General features: G+C 38.0%; 1 protein-coding gene and 1 long non-coding RNA gene across 2 annotated transcripts in view; both read left to right on the forward strand.

The window, feature by feature from the left end:
- vdra (vitamin D receptor a) overlaps positions 1 to 6,864 on the forward strand; it is a 58,221-nt gene that overhangs the window by 1,721 nt on the left and 49,636 nt on the right. The gene's annotated exons all lie outside the window — the stretch shown is intronic.
- The window catches only part of LOC310741651, a 5,279-nt gene continuing 2,904 nt past the window's right edge, over positions 4,490 to 6,864 (forward strand). The window contains exon 1 of the long non-coding RNA XR_014538002.1: positions 4,490 to 6,864. This exon is cut by the window's right edge and continues 518 nt beyond it. This is a non-coding gene — a long non-coding RNA (uncharacterized lncRNA).

Here is a 6,864-nt window from a genome sequence, read left to right on the forward strand (position 1 = left end):
GTAAGGCAATAGATTTGCTGTAAGATTATGAATGCAATAATATATATATATAAAAAAAAGCTGTAGTATAGATATAGTATTGTTTTTCACGTGCGTGTCTGGTGATCCAGTCTGATCATGGGAACCATGACATGTCTGGTCATGTGACCGACGAGGCCACCCATGTACCGATGCGCCACACAAAGCTGTAATTAAGTTAATAGCTAATAACTTTCTAGGGGGAAAAGAAACGTTTTTTTTTGTTGTTGCTTTGTCGTCTGACAACTCGTTACAGCTCGTGGAATAAATCTATAAATACTCTCTTCACGAGATCACGTTCTAGATATGGAGCGATAACTTTCGCCTCTAATACCGTTAAATATCAGTAAAGTACTATTTTATGAACATAGAGTAGGAGCGCTCAAAAGTATTGGGACACCGAACATATCCAGCAATTCTCCTGCAAACTGTTCACAACAATTAAATTTCATTCACTGGAACTAAGAGACTCAAACCTGTTCCAGCATGATGATGCCCATGTGCACGAATCCAGCTCCATGAAGATGTACTTTACATGAGTTAGGATGGAAGATCACCTGCTAAAGAGCTCTAATCCTATTGAACATGATGAATGTGAACTCTGACTGCACCCCAGGCCTCCTCACCTCACCCACATCAGTACCTGACTTTACTAACAGTCTTGTGAGCACAAATCTCCAAATCTAGTGGAACTCCCAGAAGAGTGGAGCTTATTATAACAGCAAATGGGACTAAATGTGGACCAGGATGTTCAAAAAGCTTCATGGTGGTTTAAAGTAACACAGTTTGTTTGAGGCTTTTTTTAAGGGTCTCTTTTTTTTATTTTATTTTTTTTAACTTTTTTAATGAATTCAATGAAATTAATTTGTTTGTGGTTGATTTTCTTTTGCATTTTTTTTCCTCCTCACCATTAACTATATATTTATATAGTTAGATAATATAATAACTATAATTTTTTTTTTGTAATTAAGCGAATTACAAAATCATTGGAAGCTGTTGACATCGTGTAAACAATATTTTCATTTAATCTTCTTATTTATTTATTTATTTATTTATTTGTCTATTTATTTATTTATTTATTTATTTAATTCTCAAGTTTAAAGTATTTTCTCTCTTTGAACATTAACAATTTATCTAGGTATTAATTACCCCCCAAAAAAATTCTCCTTTTTTTTTTTTTTTTTTTTTTTTTTGGGAATATTAAATATTTGTTTGTTTGTTTGTTTTGCTGGCAGTTTGTAAACGTTCGCCGCCCGGTGCTGAAGCCCATGCTGCATATCCCGTATCGTAGTGAAGCCTCTGAGCTGTGCCCTGATATTTTTGTGTCGTGTTCCTTTCTTTTTTTTATTTATTTTTTTTATACAAAAGCACAGTAAAGTGAACGAAGCTCTGATTGCAGCTTGAGTCGATTACAGCTTGAGATCTTTGGCCAGAGCAGGAGGAGTCGGAGGGGTTTTTCTGCTCTGCTGGCACATGGAGTGTTTGTCAAGCGGTGTGCAGTAACCTCTGATCCCTGACGTAACTCTCAGTCACAAAGTCTTTTCGCTGTAACAGAGTCTTTTCGCTGTGTGTGGGTTTCAGTTTGCATTGTGAACACATACACAAAGCATGAGCATGGATCCATATTTGCTGTTATCATAACCTCCACTTTTCTGGGAAGATGTTTCACTAGATTTTGTGGCGATTTGAGCTTATTCAGACCGTTAGTAAAGTCAGGTTCTGATGTAGGTGAGGTGAGGAGCCCTGGGGTGCAGTCAGCATTCATCCCAAAGATGTTCAATAGGGTTGAGGGTCAGAGCTCTATAGCAGGAGATCTTCCACTCTAACCCATGTACACTAAATCTTCATGGAGCTGGCTTTGTGCACAGGTGCAGTCACGTACAGTAAGACACAAATCGCAGTCCTTGTCCTGAGCTTCTAGAGACGTCATACTGGACACACGTAAACTCAATGTGAGTGTCGTGACCCGTTCACCAGGGAATGAGGCAGCGCTGGCATTGCCCGCACACCTAAACCTGAGTTTACTCAACAATTCTGCTTGCTATATTTATTTATTTATTTATTTATTTATTTATTTGCTCCTCCTGCTCGATGTGTATCTGAACTTTTCCTGGAAGCAGGAAGCAATTACATCTAATCAGTTTGTTCCTCTTCTAACCGGAATTCATTTCTTCGGTCTTGAATTCAAACCTTCGCCACATGCTTCGATAACGCGTTTCAATCTTAAAACCTCAGCGAGGGTCCGTACACGGAAAGGAGATTAGATTTGATTAGATTCGATTTCGAACCTCGCTTTAAAATGAATAGCTGTAAGGCTTAAGACTGGAACAAAAGGGTCAGGAGTCACGTTTCCTGACCTTGTGTCCCGATAAATTATGTGTCCCGCTCAAATAACAGCATGAAGTAAAAACATTGACAAAAAATGTAATTTTTTATTATTATTATTATTATTATTATTATTATTAATATTATTCAGCAATAGAGTTGTGATATCATGATAATACCAGAAAAAAAAGAACATGATTTAAAAATAAATAAATAAATAATTAGAAGCAATAATACATTCATTAAAAAAACATATATACGAAACGGCAGCTTTTTCCAGGAAAAAAAAAAAAAAAAAAGTTTTACTGAGAAATATAGCTGCAATAAAAAGCAATTAGAACACACACAAACAATAATGTCAATCAATTATATATATTTAATTTAAATTAATTCATTTTTATATTGATTTTCAATTTTATTTTGTAAAAAAAAAAAAAAAATCACATTTTTATTCGCTTCACATCCATTTATTTCCCTATAATACCTAATCGACTGTTGTGTGCAGGTCTACACATCAGTTTAAGTTTCTTGTTCTCGTTTCCTGCTGTTACAGACCGGAATGATTTTAATAATTCAGAATTTTCAGTGAAGTGAACACTTTCAGCCGCACCAGAAACACTTCTGTGAGTCATGTACCTTTTATATCGGATTTATGTGTTTCACACTTGTATGAATAACCTCTAAAAGCGCTGCCAGCGTTCAGTATTTTGATAGACTAATCCTTTTAAATTTCTCTTGAATAAAGTACACCTCAGGTTTAAACGTTTGAGGATACCCGAGTATAAGATCGTGCTTTTTGAACATCCCGTTCCACATTCAGTCCCCATTTGTTACAATATATACTGGAGATTTGTGTTTATTCATCATCATGCTGGAACAGGTTTGGATCTCCTAGTTCAAGTGAAGGGAACATTTCATGCTACATCATCAAGACATCCTTTACAATTGTGTGCTTCCAACTTTGTGGGAACAGTTTGTAAAAGAACCAAATATGGCAGGAAAAAAAAACAGGTGTCCCAATACTTCTGACAATGCTAAAATAAAACCTAGTCTCAACCAGTCTAAGAATAAAACACAACCAAGGCATGCATTCATATAAAAATAATCCGTGCAGCACGATGAAGCATTTTTCCTTTATTCAAGATCGACACATTAGTACTATTATTTTTTTTAATACATTTAAATATGAAAATACATTAAACTGTATTTTTGGCACATATATTATCTTTTCTCTGTTGAAGTGTATGAGACAAATTCAGATTGTCACATTAACAAGAAACCACAAAGTGCAAAATCCTACATCCTGAAGATTTCTGAAAACTGACCTGGACTCACATTGGAGACACCTCACAAAATGTACTTGAATATCTCCTCATAGAAAAGCTCTCCTAGACATCTGGAGCATTTATACAAACTTTGGCAGATGGAGTAATTGTGATCGGACCAATCAAGAATTGATCAGCACCCTCGCCTTGACATTTTTGATCTACTAAACGTTTCTGTTCTCACTGGAAATTTCTGTCAGTGTTGCATTTGCTGCCTTTATCTAAGCTACAGAGCTTTGAATGGAGAGATCCTCACACAGTTCTCCAAAAATTACTGCAGGGTTTACACTTTGAAAAGAGCTGTTAACTATGTCGTTAATCCAGTGGCGGTTTGGCTTTTTTCAAGGCCGACGTGGAAAAAGAAATTGTTTCTGCGTCGCTAATAGTTTTGGGTCGTTAAACAAAATCTACCAAAATAAATGGACACTTCAGGTAATTATTTTATTTACGAATTGTTGATTGTTGAATGTTGATGAGTTTGCTACATGCCCTATGTGTTATTACTTTTTGTTGCGCATCCACCTTAACGGTGTGAAATAATCTCTCATGACAAATGTGGTTAGAAATGCAGAAATAACGATCATGGATTTTGTAACAGGTTGGGAGAATAAGCACTATCTGCCCTCTTCTGCATACCTGGGGCTGACAGCCTTGATTGTTTAGTGTCATTCTGATCGTCTCGCCCTCTTTGAAACTTGGTGTCAGTCCCAATTTATGCTTTTATCGGACGCCTCAGGAAGCTCTTGACTGTCAGAAAAACGCCACACACTTATTTTTCTGAATGCAATTATTGGAATGTGTTATAGTCAAACGGTACCACAATCAAAAACTGCCGCACACAAGAAAAAGACTCGTCCGAAGTTTTACTTTATCAATCCGTGACACGTTCAGACCAGTGTTTTGTCGCTAACGGTAGATAGCAGCAAACTGTAGCATTCATTTTGTTTATGCCTTGATAATAAAAACGTCTTACAAACACGCCTTTTCCCTCCATAACTCTCTCATAAGATTCTCTTCCAGCTGTACTGCCCACCCGACTCGTCTCCACATTTTCCCTGAGGTGATTTGTTGACGCTCATTGCTTCATCGGGTTCTGCGCTACTATTGGCCCTTGGTTTGACAGTCCTTGACGGAGAAGTCTCGCTGCAGGAAAGTCTGAAATTTTCAAACACTGCCAGAATTTCTACAGAGGAAAAATATGGTCGCACCGGCCATTAATCAGCAAAATTATGTCTCAGATGCTCAAATTGTGGCAAAAATTATTAAACTATCAACTTTGCATTTTTGTCTTTTTATGGTAATAATGGTGGGATTTTTATTACTGTGAGAAATAAAAACTACATATAGTTTAAAAAAAGTCGTAGATCCCCTGGCTGTGCTTCACGGCCCCTCACTTTAAGAGTCACAGCTGTTAAGGTCTAAGGCCTGAACTGGAGGTGTTTATGCTTGCGGTTTGCTTCTGCGACTTGATCCCAGATAAAGATTTTCATTAAATTCAGCACGGTTTATTAAAGTCTCACTATGTGAACTGTGTCTTGTAGTGTGGGCCCCAGTCACTAATACATGCTGTTGTGTTTACAATGTGCTCATTAGGCTTTTTTCTCCTTTCCGCTTTTTTTTAAATTTTTTATTTGAGCACATTATGTCCAAACGTTCCACATGGAGGACCTCCCGTATTCCACAGAGATGCCAAGATAACACGGTGTTTTGCCCGTCTCTTCGCGTCTTCCCGGTACTAATTAGCCCAACATGCGACGGCATCCAGCAGCGCTCTCACTACTCATCTTTTCCTCTGATGGGAATGTTTTGGGTGTTTTTTTTTTTTTTTTTTTTGCAATCCCTAAATGTGTTTTACGATGGTGAGCCTCCAGCCGTACCACGTAGTAGGTGACTTTATGAAAAAGTGCTTAATGGCTTCCACATGGAATGAGAGCAGCTATTTGTGGGATGGGGAAAGTGGCGGCTATGTGTTGGTATGGCGCTAAAAAGGAAAAGAGATGAAGGTTGAGTTTTGGTGGATGAGGTCACAACTTGGGATGCTGCATGGCAACAAAACAAACGCCAAAATATTACACATGTCCTGAGGATGGAAGTAATAAAGTTAGACTTTATTATGTTAGAGTAATTGAGTTTTGACTTGTATCCTGTATTTCAAAAGGAAACAAGATCGTAACCCGACTGCGTTCATGTTGCGGAATTCTTCAACATCCCAAGGGTTGCCTTGTAAGATATTCAGGCCTCATCACTGGGAACTGTCACTTTGACTCATTATCATGTTCATGTAGCCGAAGACGCAATCGTGGCCATGCGGTCAGCAGTAATACTCTCATCGCAATCAAACAATGCTTGGTTAGTATTGGGAAGGGGCCCGTTGGGTGTCAAGAAGACAGTCCTTACACAACATTACACCACCACCATTACCTGCTTCCACTGTGCACAGATCTGGTTGGATTCATAAATTCTTGCTGCTGGTGCCAGATTCTGACTGAACCCTACAAAGATTGATCAGATCCACCTTTATCTTACCATGTCTGAAGTTTTAAAGTGCACATCAATGCCTCATCTAGGTTATGGTGTGCTCTGGCATGGTTTTCAGCTTCTCACTTTTCTAGAGTGGAGCTCCTATTTTCTCCACAAGGTTAAGCTGTGCAGATCACCACTCTTGTAAAGATGATGCTTGCAAAATTAAAATATCAACATCAATGCCTTGACCAAGTTATGGTGTGCTTTCTGAGATGCTTTTCAGCTGACCACACTTGTAAAGAGTGGTGCTCAACGATCAGATGTATTAGCATCGAGTTTCTCCCTCAAGTTATGAAGTGTATTCTGAGGTGCTTTTTAGCCCACCACATTTGTAAATGTCGTGTTTGCAGAACTGAAGTTATGGTGTGCATATCACAGATGCTTTTCAGCTCACCGCAGTTGTTCAGAAAAGTTTGATCATTATTGTCTCCTCAGGACAGTGCGTTCATTCTGAGATGTTTTTCACCTCACCACAGTTAGAAAGAGTTATTTTTGAGTAACCGTCATTAAGTACTCAAAGTTACTCCAAGTTCCGATCAGAATTCGTCTCGCTGTTCGACTTTGACCTTTTATCACCAAGGCATTCAATTCAAAAGCCGCTCATTTTTATTTAATGTACTTTATCCGCTCTACAAGTCGAGCCATTATTGCACCTTATAAAATTTACATATGC

This window comes from Silurus aristotelis, assembly GCF_946808225.1.
Source record: "Silurus aristotelis genome assembly, chromosome: 19".
Taxonomy (NCBI): Eukaryota; Metazoa; Chordata; class Actinopteri; order Siluriformes; family Siluridae; genus Silurus; species Silurus aristotelis.